The following is a 16,159-nucleotide window of genomic DNA, read 5'->3' on the forward strand; positions in this document are numbered from 1 at the left end:
AAAGTTAAATTTTCTTGAAAAAAAATCATTATGCTTGAGTTTTAGAAAAAAAAAGAGTGGGGGGTATTCTCTGTAACGCCCCAATTTTCAGGAATTCTGTGAATGTTGGCAAAATTTCATGCTTTGATTTTGTCATTTGTGAGTGAAATTATGAAATAGGACCTATGTGAAAATGTTTGAAAATGCTATAGGCTAAATTGAAGTGGCCAAATAAATAGGAGTGCAAAATAGGAGGATTTGCATGACAAACCTCCCATTTTACATGAAGTGGCTAGCCATCATGTTGTTGTAGACAATATGAGCACTTGATATCCATAATTTATGGTACAAATTGATACAAATTGATAATGGGTTAGGTAAATGTTCCATGATAATGGATTAGGTAAATATTCCATGATAATGGGTTAGGTAAATGTTCCATGATGGGAATTTCATGTCTTTTGTATTAAAGAATTAAATGGATGAAATATGAAATTTTATTAAAAGAAAAAGGGGTGAAAAGAACAAAGTTTTGTCCATCTTTGTTCATCATAGCCTAAAGTTAGAGAAGAGAAAGGAGAGGAGAAAGCTCTTGAATGTTCGGTCACTTGGGGAAGAAAATTGAAGGTAAGTTCATGGTAGTTTGCTTCTATCTTGATGTTCATGAGTTCTTCTTGATTCTACCTTAACTCTTGAAGCATATTTTGGTTTTTAGTTGTGCTGTGAGCATTTGGTCATGAATTAAAATGAAGGAAATGGTTGTTGTTTCATGTTCTTTTGATGAAAAATGGAAGATAAGTGAAGTTGAGCCAAACAAATGAGCATGCATGTGCCTTAGATGCTAATGGGAAAAATCGGCTAACATGTTGTGCTTTAAAATGATGAAATAGAGACTATAATTAAGTAAACTCATAGATATGTGATGATTGATTGGTGATATACATGTTTAAATAACATGCATGCAAGTTATGTGTGAAAGAGTGAATTTGGTAATAAATCTGCTTGGGACAGCAGCAATAACGTGACTTTGGAAAATCACCATAAATTGTGGGAGATGAATTAGAAGCTGAATAAATTATGTAATTAAATCTTGTTGAGTCTAGTTTCAAATGAAATAAACGAGAACATATTTTGAATTCTGTACAATGAGAAATTTGATTCGTAATGAAGAGTGGTCAGATTAGTCAAACAGTGAAACATGGGAAACTTTAAGAAAAACCTGGTATTGATTGGCCATACCAAAAATTCTTAAAATTTTATGGATAGAAGATATATGAGTCTATTTTCAGGGAAAATTAACGGCACTTGATTTGGAGTTTCGTAGCTCCAGTTATAAATAATTTAGTGACTGTTGCTCAGGAAGACAGCTTGCAGTGAAATTATGATTATGTGGTAAACATTGACAAAAATTTGTTAATGAGTTGCTTATTGTTTTCTTATAAGCTTACTATGATCTGTAGGTGTGGTTGGCTGAATATTGTAAGGGGTTAAAACGTAGTTCGTATTTGAATAGTTAGATTAATGTGTTAGTAATCCAATTGTAGGCAGTTCGTGCGTGGATCTCGCCAGCATATCGTCGCAAACAGGTGTGTAACTAACACCCTCTTTCTTAGTCTAGATCGGCAAAAGTCGAAAAGCCGAAATGCCGAAAATCGGTATTTTGTAGATTTGCGAGTGTGCGAATGCTCGTGAGGTAAATCGATTAATGTTTTTGGTAAGCTGCAAAATTTGGACTGCAAAGTGCATGATTTCTGTGCCCTCGATATTTTTGGGCTTAATGGGCCAAAATTGGAATGATGGACCAACGGGCCCAATTCGGTAAGAACCCTCGGTAGTGATTCTGTTAGTACGTGAAAGGTAGGAATATGCATGAAAAACCCTAAAATAGATAAATTACTGAAATACCTTTAAAAGTGAAAATTTTACAGTTTTACCTCTAGGAGATAAATTACCGAAATACCCATAGGGTTAAATTGACCTAAATGCATGTTTGACTGTTGTTATTTACTGCATGCCATGTTGTTATTATCTGATGCATGGGACTGAGATATTGACGGAGGAAGTACTGAAAGTGGCTTGTCCACGTACTGGAGGCTTTGCCTCAATTTACTGTTAACTGAGCAGCAATGCTGCAACTGTGGAGTGTTGGGCTGGGTGGGTTGAGCTATTCCCCACATGGAGTGTATGGCTGGTACGGGTGGAGTGTAGTGGTTGGTGGGTTGAGTAGTCTCCCCAAATGGGCTTGCATATGTTTACTGATGTTGCATGTATTTTGAAATGGGCCTATGGGCCATACTGTTATCTGAATAAGGGGCTAAGGCCCAGTTTATTGTAATCTGAAAAGGGCTCTGGCCCAGTACCACTGTTACCTGAATGGGCTTAGGCCCAATAGGCTTGAGCTGACTTGGGCTTTGAATGGGTTTTCCTTACACACTGAGTTTCCCCAAACTCACCCTTTTTATTTTCATCGACGCAGGAAATCCCCAACCATAGTGGGCTTGGAGCTGTGAGGGAATTCGGAGTGGCCACCCGTTTTGAAAGTTTGATTTTCTTCTCGAGAACTGGACATCCTTTTATTTACGTTTGAAGTTTTGGGTTTTTAAATGTAATAAGGCCGCTTAATTATTTTTTATGGTTTTAATATGTATTACTAAGATAGGTATTACTTATTTTAACTGTTGAAATTGGATAGCTTTAGGGCGCGTTTTCAAAAACAACAATTGATTTCAAAATAACACGACAACAAGCAAAGCTTCCGCAATGAAAGTATTTTTCAAAATTAATCACTTTTCCTAAAAATGACTTAATCAAATCGGTTTCCAAGAAATATCCATGATGTTAAGGTGTGGCAATGGCGGTATGCATGTCTAGGATTGGATCCGAAGGGAGCTTGGTACTTAAGCAGTCCGATGGACTCACCACCTTTTTTCCGGTTTCCTACCTGGTGCACAGCTTCCATTCACTTTAACCTATAACGAAATTATCTTTTAAAACACTAAGTAAGTTTTTCTGGATCAACAATATAAAATGTTTTGAACGCTTCAATGTGGTATGTCGGATCCGACCATAACGTCTGGGCCGGGTTTAGGGTGCTACATTTTCTCTGGAGAAACCCCGAGACCGGCCAGGGGGTCTGGCCATCGCTCCGCCGTGGGAAATCGCCTCAGGTAGTTTTTTTTTATATATTTCTTATATTCTTAATATGTATGTATATATGAGAATAAAATCAAAATTAAGAAAGAAGAAAAGAGTTAAGATCACCTTGAATCTCTCTTTTTTTGACTTTTGGTATTTTAGTTTGCTTTGTTCTTCTATTTTTTGATGTTGCAAGGATCTATATTTTTTGTTTCAAATGTCTATGCTTTATTTCCATAGAAAGAAAAAAGTCAAAAAAAGGTCCTATTTTAGTTTCGGTTTTGGCTTTTTAAAGCCAAGTGACAAACTTTTTTTCTTTCTCTGACTTGCTTGTTGCCTCTGTCTTTGCAGGGTATGGCCGGTGGAGCAGGTGGCCGGTGGTTGGTGTCAGGGACAAGTGGGGAGTAGGTTCGGTGCCGAAAGGGAATAGGGGTTAGGGTTATTTTGTGTTTTCTAAAAATGTTGGGAATGGGCTAAGGTTTAGTTGGATAGTAATGTAATTGGGCTTTGGGGTTATGAAATGGGCTGAGGTTTAAATGGGTTAATGGTTTTGTAAGGCTAGTGGGTAAGGTTGGGTCTTGGGTCTAACATGGGATTTGAGTGTGGGTTTTGGTTTATTGGGTTGATTTAGTTGATCTGTTTTGGGGTTTGGGTTGTAAAAGGGGTAAATGGGTAATTGTTAAATGGCCCAAAATTGGCCTATAACAAACAAAAATATCTTTTATTATTTATTATATTATGTTGTCAAATAAATAAATTTTATCTTTTTTATTAAAATTATAAACCTAATATTCATATCTTAAAATATTTATTCCAAAACCCAAATATATTATACTAAGCCCAAACTTAAATAATATAGTCATTATTATCCAAAGTCAAAATAAACTAATTATAACCCAAATATCGAGTACAAAATAAAAAGAAATTAAACTCAATACGCAAATATAATTTGTAAAAGTTAAAAACCAATTCAAAGTATAATTTAATAAAAATAATATTTTACTAAGATATTAAAATTTTAATAATATTTTATGTATTATTAGTTATAAAAACATGTATTGAAATATACTAAATTACACATAACTATTGATTTGTATCTTTTATTATATTCTATAATATTATAATAGTTATTATATATATATTAATAGTTTTAGTCATAGTTGTTGAATAATAAGAAAAGTATGAACCACTGTGTGAAGGAGTGCCCACTCCTCGATCACCGACGTTGTGTGAGACAATTTTCATATTTATGATGCTGACAATTTATTGAACAACGTTTATGAGTTGTGTTGATTATGTGAATGATATCTAGCCCATCAATGAATATCATATCATTTGAAAAAACATATTTGGAGGATCATGTCGAATCAAGTCACCCTTATCTAATCCCCAAAGAAGTTGAATTGGATTAAATCGTTAATATCTCAACTACCAAGAGTCCTTGTTTGCTTTGTTTTTTTATTATTTTATTGTATCTGTTGGAAAAAATTTGGTTTGAAAATGGTTTTTTTGCACAATGGAAAATAAAAATTTTGAAAACTAACTTTGTTGGTAATATTTATGGCAATAAACCCTAGATCGAAATCGTACATGTGTTTTTGGATGGATGGATTCTTGTCATTCCTGGTTTTCAACCAAACGACCTTCTCCGCTATTCTCGTACCACAAATTGCCTCGAGTGTGGGCTCGATCAAATCAAATCAAACACATAAACTAAAAATAGTTTTCTTTCCTTTTGGGGTGAAAACAAAAATCCTAGCTTCAAAATAGAAATAGACAAAATTGTTATTCCGGAAAATATATTTAATTCTTAAAGAATAAAAATCTCTTTATTTTCGGACAGAATAAAAATATCTGAAAGTTGTGTTAGTAGCCCTATTGGTGCCATCTATTTATAGAGAACGGAGGTAGAACACTTGTTATAAGAATGATATCATAAGCAAAAACACATATGAGTGTTTGAGATGGTTATGATAAGAAATTTCTTATAATATAAATCCTAAAAGAATATATTGTAAAAATGATTAGTTTATTTTATAAAGTTATAAAAAAATTATATTATTTAGATCCTAAAAATAATTCTAAAGTTATAGTAAAAATATATATTATAACAAATAATTTAAATGTTATAAAAGTTATAATATATTTATTTATAAAAAATTAAGACCAAGAAATATAAACCTAACTTATTTGTCTATGCTATATATTTTATTTATATAAAAAATGTTAACTCAATTATAAAAAATAATTTTAAAAAATTTTAACAAAAAATTATATTATTTGTAAGAAGTGTTATAAAATTTATTGGAGAATTTATATATTACAAATTTTATATTATTTTTAATTATTTATATGCATATTCTTGACATGAATTGAAAAAATGAAACACTAAGATTGACTGTGGTCTAATCTGTAATGTAGTAATTGTAAGTCGGGTGAAAGCAAATGACAAAGAGCTAGTTCAACAACGTCGACATATATGAAAGAGAAATAAAAGTAAAACCATGGCTATAACCCACAGAAAGTTCCCAAAACAAAAGTTGCATTCTAATTGCACACACAAATGAAATCTAATCAATATAGCCCACTAAACAAACAGAAAATAATTAACCAATCAGCAACTCCATCACGAAAGACAGGTTAGATGCATCTTAGTACAGATGTTTAATGCAAAATCCATTGATGACTGGCTGAACCCATCAGCCATCTTTCGAATAAATACATGTTGATAGGTACAAATTACAAATGCTCGCTGCTCTTTTTATATGTTTCTTCTTCTTGTTATTTTTTGAGAAAGATTAGTAAGAAGAATTGTTTTCAGAGCATGGGACCTTGCTATAGTGTTGCATTATTAGGCAATCAAATAAAAGACATTCTCACGACATAAGCTGCTTTCAACCCAAGTTACGTCAACTAATATAAATTTGACAAACTTTTTTTAATGCGGTAGTTATGTTATATTTTGTCTAATCTAGTACCATATATTTGGTATTCAAAAAGCTAACGATATTAACATTTTAGTGCTTAATTCAGATTTTGGAGTTGATTTGATAAAAGTTCATTACTAACATTATTATAATAGAATAAATTTAGTATTAATTGTAATTTTGTTTAAGTTTATGTTTGATGGATTTGATTTAATTTGAGTTTTAGACTTGATTTGATGAAAGTTAATTTCTAATATTATTAACTAATTCTGAATTTCCATTAAATCAATTCTAAAACTTGAATTAAATACTAAAGTATAACTTTTTGTCAAAATGTATAACTTTTGCCAAATACAAGTATCATATTGGACCAAAAAATAACACAAGTACCATATTAAAAAAAAGTGTCAAACTCAAGTATCAAATTATGTATTAAGCCTTTTTAATACATGAAAATTTTATTTTACAGTCTATTTAAATATTTTAGAGTGACTAAATTACCTAAAAAGGCCAATTTCCAAGCATATTTACAGAAATGGGCCGATTACACAATTATTTACAGGAAATGGCCACTTTTTGTAAAATGCGCCTACGTGGCCGCGTTTAAGAGGGAAATTGCCAGTAAAGCACGCCCCTGGAAGAGCTTTTTTGCCATGTCAACCAAACGTATCCACATAAGCGCGTTTTGCTGACGTGGCAAAAAAGCTCCCCAGGGGTGCGCTTTGCTCCGTGTTTTTATATGTTAGGGATATTTGCATGTTTAGTCCCTAGGGTTTTTAGGGTTTTTAAGGTTAGGGTTTTGCCAAAATAAGTTAAGGTTTAGTGTTTAGGTTTTTGTTAAAATAAGTTAGGGTTTAGAGTTTTAGTAGATTTTAAAAATCAAGATTTAGTGTTATTTTATAAAATTTATTCAAATTAGGGTTTAGGATTTTTTAATAAATTAAGTAAATTAGGATTCTAGGGTTTTAAATAAATTAGGGTTTAGGGTTTATAGTTTTTAAATAAATTAAGTAAATTAGGGTTTTAGGGTTTTAAATAAATTAAATTAGGGTTTAGTTTTTTAAATAACATTGTGTTTATTTTTTTTAACAAAATTGACTATTTGTACCTTGAAAAAATAATTTTGAGAAGACGTTTCTAAACAAATAGTGTCAAAAACGCTTTAAGCAGGATGCACTGTCAGCAAAAATTCAAAAAAATACCCTGTGTGTTACGATCTCGACAACCTATGGTTTCGTGTGACGGAGTTTGATAGACCCAGCCAATGTATTATTGGCGGGCAATATCGAGTACACTTGAGAAATAGGACTTGGGACTGTGGGACGTTTGACGCATTTCATTATCCATGTGCTTATGCAATTGCAGCTTGTCAGAATCTCCGTTTGGATCCCATGAGATATGTTGACGAAGTGTACAAAATAGAATACATGTACAATGTGTGGAGACACGTAATCCCACCGGTCTCAGATGAACGTAAGTGGCCGCCTGTATCGTCTGCTCAGTTTAAGTTGTTAGTGGATAGAGAATTGAGTCGCAAACCAAAGATCGACCTTGCTCGAGTAGAATACGTAATAATATGGATATCCGAGAAAGAACGAACCAACAGAAGTTGTGTGGATGGTGTAGGAACCCAAGTCATACAAATCGATCATGCCTAAACTGACATAGTTGATAATTACTGTTATGAAATGATGTTGCATTATTTCTATTCCTCATTATTTAAAAGAACTTATATTTGATTAAAAATATAAAATTAATTTACCATTAAAATATTAAAAACAACTTCTTTTTTATTAAATGACACAATATAGAAACAGCTTCTACAAATATATTAAAAAAATCAATGTATAGCCGGTTGAAATCAGTGCCACATGGGGGTAGACGACGATTACGCGTTGGATTCCTCCTTGGTTGCTCTGGCGGGGGTTGTGGTTCCTTTGACGGGGGTTGTGGCTGCTCCAATTGTGGGTGTTGGGAGGATGACCTATCTTGGTAGAATAAAGAATGTGGAGGTGTTTGCATCACCCACGGCAGAGGTGTTTGAGTCTCATAAGGCAATAAGGAATGGTAATGAGATGAGCTCACCGATGGTGCCTTGTGCGATCCCTGCGGCGACGATGGCCTATATATCATCGGTTGAGTCGGAATCATCGAGAAAGGAGATGCACCGGGCCATGCATTCCAACCTGGCATATGACTAGGAAAAGGAAACATATAAGGGTTAGGATACATACGAATATAACATTGTAACACCTGATCTACAAATTGTTATAAAAAATTATAAAATACAAATTAATTAAAATTACATAAATGAAAAAATATTAAATAATATTTAAATTTTAAAATAAACTATTACCATTTTCATTTGTTCGACGGAGATATGTTTATGATCGAGACGAATTAATTCCCCGGCCATTGCTAACACGATCAAATATTTTTGAAATTATAAAAAAATAATACTAATTTAGAAAAAAAATTAAAGTAAATAACTAATTATAAAGAGCTTTAAGAAATTTAATGAGAAATTTGAGAGCTTTAGGGAGAAATTGTAGAGATTTTTTGCTAAATTGTGAAGAAATTATGTGTGAAATAATAGGAGAGAGATTTTATACTTTTTTTACCGTTGGACCCCCCCAACGGTAAAAAACAAATTAGCCGTTGGGGTTGACAAATTGCTAGCAAAGCGCGCTAGGGAGCATTTTTTGCCAGTCATGTAGGCGTGTTTTGCAAAAAGTGGCTCTTTCTGGTAAATAATTGTGTAACCGGTCTATTTCTGTAAATTTGCTTGGAAATGAGCCTTTTTAGGTAATTTAGTCCTTTAGAGTAATTGAATGAAAATGTAATTATTAACTTAGTAATTACCTTAGACATGTTTAACTAAAAAATTTATCTAAACTAAGTAAGAAGAATTAAAATCAAACAAATTTTTATAATACATTAGTCTAAAAAAATATTCAACAATACCATTACTAATAAAATTAATACGAAAAATAACCATTCTAAACAATTTTATCTAATTATTCTAGCATTCCATAACTCTTTCTAACATTGATCATATACTCATTGTTATTATCAGTTAATCCTTGACCAATTATAACTAATTAATAATGAATATCATGTCATTACAGCAAAATAGGTTTTTAGCGACGTTTTTAGCAGTGTTTAAACAAAAAAAGCCACTATAGATAGAGCATTAGCGACGCTTTTCAAAAATGCTGCAAAAATTTTTGCACTTTTGGTGGCTTTAGTGGTGCTTTTTTAAAAATGCCGCTAATACTCGATCTTTAGTGGCATTTTTAAAAAACGCCGCAAAAAATTTTGCAAAACGACATCGTTTTATATTGAGCTTTTAGTGACTGTAGCGACGCTTTTTTTAAAAATGCCGCTAAAGATCAAGTATTAGCGGCGCCACAAAAAACATTTCATCTATTTATTTATAATTTAACTGGTTTATTTATATTAAAATACAATTTATTTTTAATTGAATATTTAAATTCTTCAGAAAAAATAATGACACGTAGAAAAATTTTGAAAGTAAAAACATAGAAAAATATTTGTTAAAAAAATTAAAATACTATTATTTAAAATAATTTTAAAGATTTTTGGTATATGACTGATTGTTTTTTAATTTATATGTTAAATATTTTCTTATATAATTGTAAAAGGATAATATTATTTTAAAATATTGAATTAATTATCATTATAGTTTAGGGTTTATAGTTGAGGGCATATGGTTAAGGGTTTAATGTTTATAAGTTACTATTTTAATGTTTATGGATTATGGGTTTAGGGATTATGGTTTAAGGGTTGTGATTTAAGGTTTAGGGGTTATGGGTTTAGGGTTTAAATTTTAGGATTTAATGTTTATGGTTTAGGGATTAAGGATTAGGAGTTTAGGGTTTAAATTAATTAATTAATTATAATTATGGTCACATAAAATTACAATAATTATTAAAAATTATGGTTATACAATAGAAACACATTGTTTACACAATAATGTTTATTATTTCGAGTTAATGGTTTTGTGTTTTAAAGTTTATGATTTGGGATTTAGTGTATTATAGTTAGGGTTTTAGTGTTCATGGTTTATGGTCTTATAAATTATTAACACAATTATTGATATAACGTCATTTTATATTTATATATTGCATACATAAATATTTATATTTATTCAATATAAAAATATATTGATGTATTTATTTTTTAAAATGTGTATGATTAAATAAAAATTAAAGTTTCAACTATACATTTAAACCACAATTAAAATTTCACGTCTACAATTACACATTAAACCAAAATTCATATATAATTATGAGATGTATCTCTATCAAAATTTAAGTGTATACATATGATTAAATGTCATTTATATAAAAATTTAAACAATTAATGTGGACCATACTTAAAAGAATATGCTTGTATTGCTGTGTCATTTTGTATTTTTTTAATTCATCGATTCCATTTTATTTATGTTAAAGTTTCCTTTTATATTTTGTATGTTAATTTAAAAATTATAAAAATCTTCAAAAAAATTTAAAATTTAAAAATAAAAAATAAAACAATAAAAAATTTAATATTTAATATTTTTAGTCCATATTTCAATTAAAAAAATTAATATTCAAAATTCCAAAAAATATAATCTCAACAGAAAAATTTTGAAAGAAAAAAATAAAAAAAAATAGGTTAAAAATGAAAAAAATTTAAAATTAGACAATAGTGACGTTTTTGGGGAAATCGTCACGAAAAATAGAGCTATAGTGGCATTTTCCGTAGAAACGCGGCAAAAAGGGAAATCAAAATCCCGCTCACTCCCAAAAAAAATTTTGGTTACCCGCTTTCCTCCCTGTTCTTCTCATCTCCGTCCCTTTTTACTCTCGAAGTTTGCTTCCAACAACACTAAGTCAATACACCTACACCAATCACATTTCTTTTTCCTTTTCATTTCACTGCACTGAATTCACCCATCATATCTACTGCTTTTCTCTCGATCTGTCAGGGTTTCTTTTAATTCTAGGCTTTCAAGGGAACGTACAGTTTCCTTTTAATTTTCCCCAATTCCCTCTCTTCTCCTTTAATCCCTAAATTTTCATCCCAAGTCCCATTTGCCACCGAAGACGCCGACCGGACCACCTGGTGCATCGCCCTCGACTAACCCCTCTGCTGCGTCGCTGTCGCCGTCGGTCTCTACAGCCACAGCCGTCGTAATGCATTAGATGCTTTTTACGGTTGGAAACATGAAAGTTTGCCTCCTTTTAAAGTTCCCTCTGCTGCTCAATGGAAATTCAGAAGGTAAAAAGAAATGTCGATTATTTTATTTAACGTTTTTGGTGATTTAAATTCAATTTTACGATCATTTAGTTTGATTTTATTTTACTTTTGAATATTAAACTAAAAGTGAAGCACAATTGATTGTTTGGATGTTTCAGTAAACCGTTCCAGCAGGATATTGGACTATGATTGTGGAAGTGACATGGTTGAGCATGATTCAGACGAGTTGTATTTTCTTTTAAAGGAGCTGCTAGAATTAGGCTTTTGTTCTATGTCATGCATTAGCTATTTTTGTTTGGGAATTTAGAGACTACGAAACTTTGCAAAGGTTTATTTTTGTGTCCTAGGATATTTAGGATAGTGATTGATGATGATTTTGTTGTCATTTTAAATTGTAATCAGAACCCAAGGGAAGAAATTTCAGAGGGGAGCTCAGGCATCCATTGGGAGGATTGCACACTGCGGCTTGATGTCGCTGCGCTCACATGAGAAGAACCAATTCTTTTCTGTGATGAGGTCAGTGTCTTAAACTATAAACATGGTATGAAAGACGATACATTGTATTTTGTATGCTTTTCTTAACATTCTTAAGTTTGCATTTAGGGAAGTATTCATGTTTATTACGCAGGTTTTTCTTGAATGCTCCTCCTAAAATTACATTTACCTTTCTTTTAAAACTTCTTCATCTTCCCAACTTCAATCTTCTTTCATTTTATGTCCTTGGATATGAATGGAAACATTTGGTTTTGGGCCAAAGCAAAGAAAACAAGTAGAATTAGGGGGAAAAAAAAAGAGAGTAGGTTGGGATCAACTATGAATATGAACACCGACATAGACAGATTCCTGTTCCAGTCCTGTAGTGGTACTAAAACTAAACTAATACTATACTTACCGACTATGTATTATTGCATGATCTATGAATGATCATATAAAAATGCTCCACATCCTTACGCTCTCTAAATCCGCCGATAATCCGCCTTCTGGTAATTGCGCTCTATTTTTTACTTTGAATATTTCCTGCATCATTTTCTAGTATTGGGCTAAGTAATAAATTACAAGCGAAAACAAAGAACACTGAATTTTGTTTTAGCTAAATATGCTGGAGGATAAGAAAAACATAATAATATCCTTTTTTATTTATTGCTGAAAGTGCATGTATATTGACGAGAAAGAAAAGAGCAAATTTTGAAGAACCCCATTCTTTTTTCTCGCATTCAAATACTAAAGGAGCATTGTCTTCATCCCTTTCTATTTTATAAGAAATTATCCTGCTTCTTTGATCTCCTGTCCTTTTTCTTTAATTTCTGCTATTACACTTTTATTTTATAAATTTTGAATTCATCAATTTTAATCACCATACTGTAAATACACTGTGAAAGTGGTAACTTAGACAAGTTTTGGTTTTTTACAATGGGTATAATCTTGGAAAGGTTAGAATGGAAGGCAGTTGATTGCATTATTTTCTTTTGTCAAAGAGTCATGCCAAGTTCTTGGTTTCTTTTACAATTTTGGGTAAGTGGGTGACTACAAAATGCTTTTGATTATGCAAATCTTTGTGGTTGACATTTTCTTAACCATCTCTTCATTTTTTCCCCTCTGTATCCAGGAAGAAATGCTAATTTCTGGTTCATCTGGTTGCTTGAAAAACTCTTAATACATAAGCCACTGCACTCTTTTTTTCTCCTGAATTGATTTCCCCTTTCAGCAACTTGCTCAGTTTTTCTAATTACTTTTGGTTGATAAAGTGCTACTTAGATTGTGGGACACCCGCATCCATTGTGTTTTTGATGGGAGTGCACATCCTGCCATTCTTCGAGAAAGATGTTGGAAGGAAGGCACATATCAATCTTTATCTGCTGTAAGTATATAATCATTGACTTCCTCTCTGGTTTTTCGTGTTTGCCTATGCCACACTAGCATGTTCACTTTTATATGACGTGGGAATATTATCTGTCATACTTGTTAATTTCCTTGTAAGTTAAAGTGACAAATCATATTTCCTTGTTACTGCAACTTTAAAATGTACCATTTCAAGTAGCTACTCTCCCCTTCTCCTTTTGGTGTGATTGGGGGTCAAAGAGTATACCCTTAAATTTAATCTCAAGTTGAAATTCTATTCCTCGAGAGGTAGTGTGAATGCAAACATATATTTTAATGTTTGATTGTTTTCTCAATATATCATGAATTGATAGGTTCAACCACTCTTCTTTTATTGCTTCAATATTGCTATCTTCGTTAACCCTTAGCTCGCTTTGTTGTTTAATGGATCTACTTTCAGTTTCAGCTCCTTCACTTTGGAAAACCATTTTTTCCCCTTTTGAAGGTGAAAGAATACAAGGGATTTTCAAAATTTGGTATGGTTTGAAGAGTTGGATTAAACTGGGAGAAGTGGAATAAATGGAAATTGGAAAAGTATGAGGTATGATGTTTAGCCTTTTCTAACTTTATTTTCTATCACATTTCATTACTTAGACCCACATTGCCTGCAATGCTTTGGGATTTTTCCCGGGGGGGGGGGACAAATGCTTATATCATCTTCACTGTTGCCACTTACCAACGCTATAGGATTCGCCACTCTTATTATCTTTCTCAAATGAGAACACATTTAAATGGATTCCTTTTGGAGTTGAGTAGGAAATTCGGAGTTGACATATCTAATAAGTGCTAACATTCATGGTCAAAATCATCATACAATCTTCCAACGTAGTGCTTATAAGTTACTGTCACATGTTAAAATTTTTAATATTATGTGCTTGTTTTTAAGCTTTTTTAACGAGATATATGCATTTATTCACTGTTAAGAGTATAGATTTATATACCGACAGTATGAAATACAGACTCATCATCATAAGCTTTGGTGACTTTCTCCCTAGCTGATTACCAGAGTTTGAAGCAGATAAGACGCATATATTCACAGAATAAAACGAACTTTTTACTTGCCAATAAATCTACCTAATACTTTTCGTTTTCATTTCATTAAATTCCTATTTTTGGGGATTTTTGGCAGATAGATTCCTAACTGCTGGGAAACCAGGCTACAATCACTTACAGGTTTTTTTTTCTTCTTTTTTTTCTTGTGGTGAAATTTCAAGATATTTATTTTTTATGATTGAGTTTGAACTTTTAAGCATGTAATTCTGATATATTGTTTTTCAGTCTAAGAGTAATTTGCTATTTCATATGAGTAATAAATATAGTTGGTAATCTGCTTTAATCATGTGTTTGTTTGTTGAACCCAGAAATCAAAATATAGAAGCTTTATACCGTTGAACTTTCCTGTTTAGTTAGTTAGTTAGTTTGTTTGTTTGTTTGTTTATGATGCGAAAAATTGTGTTTTCTACTTTTCTGTCTGCATATATTACCATACGTTAGGAAGTAAAATGTTCAAAAATTTGCATCTTTGTTCAGTGAAAAATGAAAATTGCTTGATTTAATTTGTTCTGTTTAGCTTTATATACTATTGCCTTCCGTTTTTTTTTCTTTTTTGAATTTTCCAGATCTCGTCTATAGGCTATTTTCCAGCAGGAATTTCCCCTTTTTTTTAATATTAAAATCTATTTATCTAACAGTTAATTATTTGAGAAGCTCTGTCAACAGTCCTTTTAATATGTATTTATGATCTGAAATTTAAATAATTCATTTGGATGAACAACTCATGTAATTGAGGTGTATAAATGTTGTTAATTGAGATGTTAAAGTGCTGCAAATTGAAGTGTTTAAATGCTGTAAATTGAAGTGTTAAAGTGCTGCAAATTGAAGTGTTTGAATGCAGTAAATTGGAGTGTTTAAGTACTTATTTTGGGTTTTTTAACTTGTGTGATTATTTGTGTTTCTAGCTGTTGGTTTCAATTAGATGAGGCTAACATCTCCATCACCGGTGTATAGAGGTATCTTCGCCATGTTCCTCGCAGGTTCAAGATAGGTTTCAGGGAAGGTAGGAAAATGCTAATGTCCTTAGGCTCATTGCTTTCTGATTTTAGTTCCATTGCGTATTTCTGTTCTTGTAAGAAATTTTGGGTTTTTTTTTTCTTTCAAAATGTTCTTATTTTTGATTGGGGGTGATGTATAGGTACTGAAGCAGCACCAAGAAAGAAGGTTGTAGCAGCTTCTGCTTAAAAGGCAAACTGTAATGGTGTGAGGTTTTGTTTTGGATGAAGCCATGTTTATGAGGAAACATTTAGTGATAAAGAGTGAAATTATGTTCCATTGGATGCTTTAGCTGTTATTTAATTTTTATTTGAATGTAGCTGTCTTAAATTTTGAACAATTATTGGAGCTGATGTTTGACCTTTAATTTCTTCATTGTCTTTTTTTTTTTTTTAACTTGATCAATTATCTTGTTTCGTTAATTTAAATTCATTAATTTTTATATTTAGTTTTGAAGTTTAAATTTTAATAGAAAATTTAATTTAATTAATATTTTTTATTTATCCTTAAAAGTATATAGTTTAAAGTTTAAATTTTAAAAATTAAACATAATATAATATTTATCATAGAAATAAATATTATTTAATTAAAATAAAATATATTTTTTAAAGGTTATGTTTTTTAGTTTGTGAGAAAAGTGTCACTAAAGGTTCATTTTATAGCGGCGTTTGTGGGGAAAGTGATTTTTAGTGGCGTTTTTCTCACAAATGCTGCTAAAGGTCATGACTTTTAGCCTTTTTTTACAAACACTTCTAAAAGTTATAATCTTTAGCAGCGCTTTTTCCACAAACGCCGCTAAAAGTCATAATCTTTTGTGACATTTTTTAAAATAAACTTCGCAAATTTTTGCGACGTTTGCTGTAGCGGCGTTTTTGTGGCGCTTGTGAAAACGCCTCTAAAGGTAAAAAAAGCTGCTAAAAGTTTAT

General features: G+C 31.5%; 1 long non-coding RNA gene across 9 annotated transcripts; it reads left to right on the forward strand.

The window, feature by feature from the left end:
• Positions 1-10,840: 10,840 nt before the first annotated feature.
• On the forward strand, positions 10,841-15,600 carry LOC107918440 (uncharacterized). Of its 9 annotated transcripts, XR_005899539.1 has the most exons (8): positions 10,841-11,327; positions 11,465-11,822; positions 12,742-12,818; positions 12,913-13,164; positions 13,585-13,725; positions 14,314-14,357; positions 15,143-15,240; positions 15,376-15,600. It is a non-coding gene; the product is annotated as an uncharacterized lncRNA (long non-coding RNA). The 9 variants fall into 9 exon arrangements; XR_005899538.1 differs by having other exon boundaries at positions 11,465-11,511; positions 11,709-13,164; positions 13,630-13,725; XR_005899540.1 differs by lacking the exon at positions 12,742-12,818 and having other exon boundaries at positions 10,842-11,327.
• The last annotated feature ends 559 nt before the right edge of the window (positions 15,601-16,159 follow it).

The sequence above is a fragment of the Gossypium hirsutum genome, chromosome A08, assembly GCF_007990345.1.
Source record: "Gossypium hirsutum isolate 1008001.06 chromosome A08, Gossypium_hirsutum_v2.1, whole genome shotgun sequence".
NCBI classification, from domain to species: Eukaryota; Viridiplantae; Streptophyta; class Magnoliopsida; order Malvales; family Malvaceae; genus Gossypium; species Gossypium hirsutum.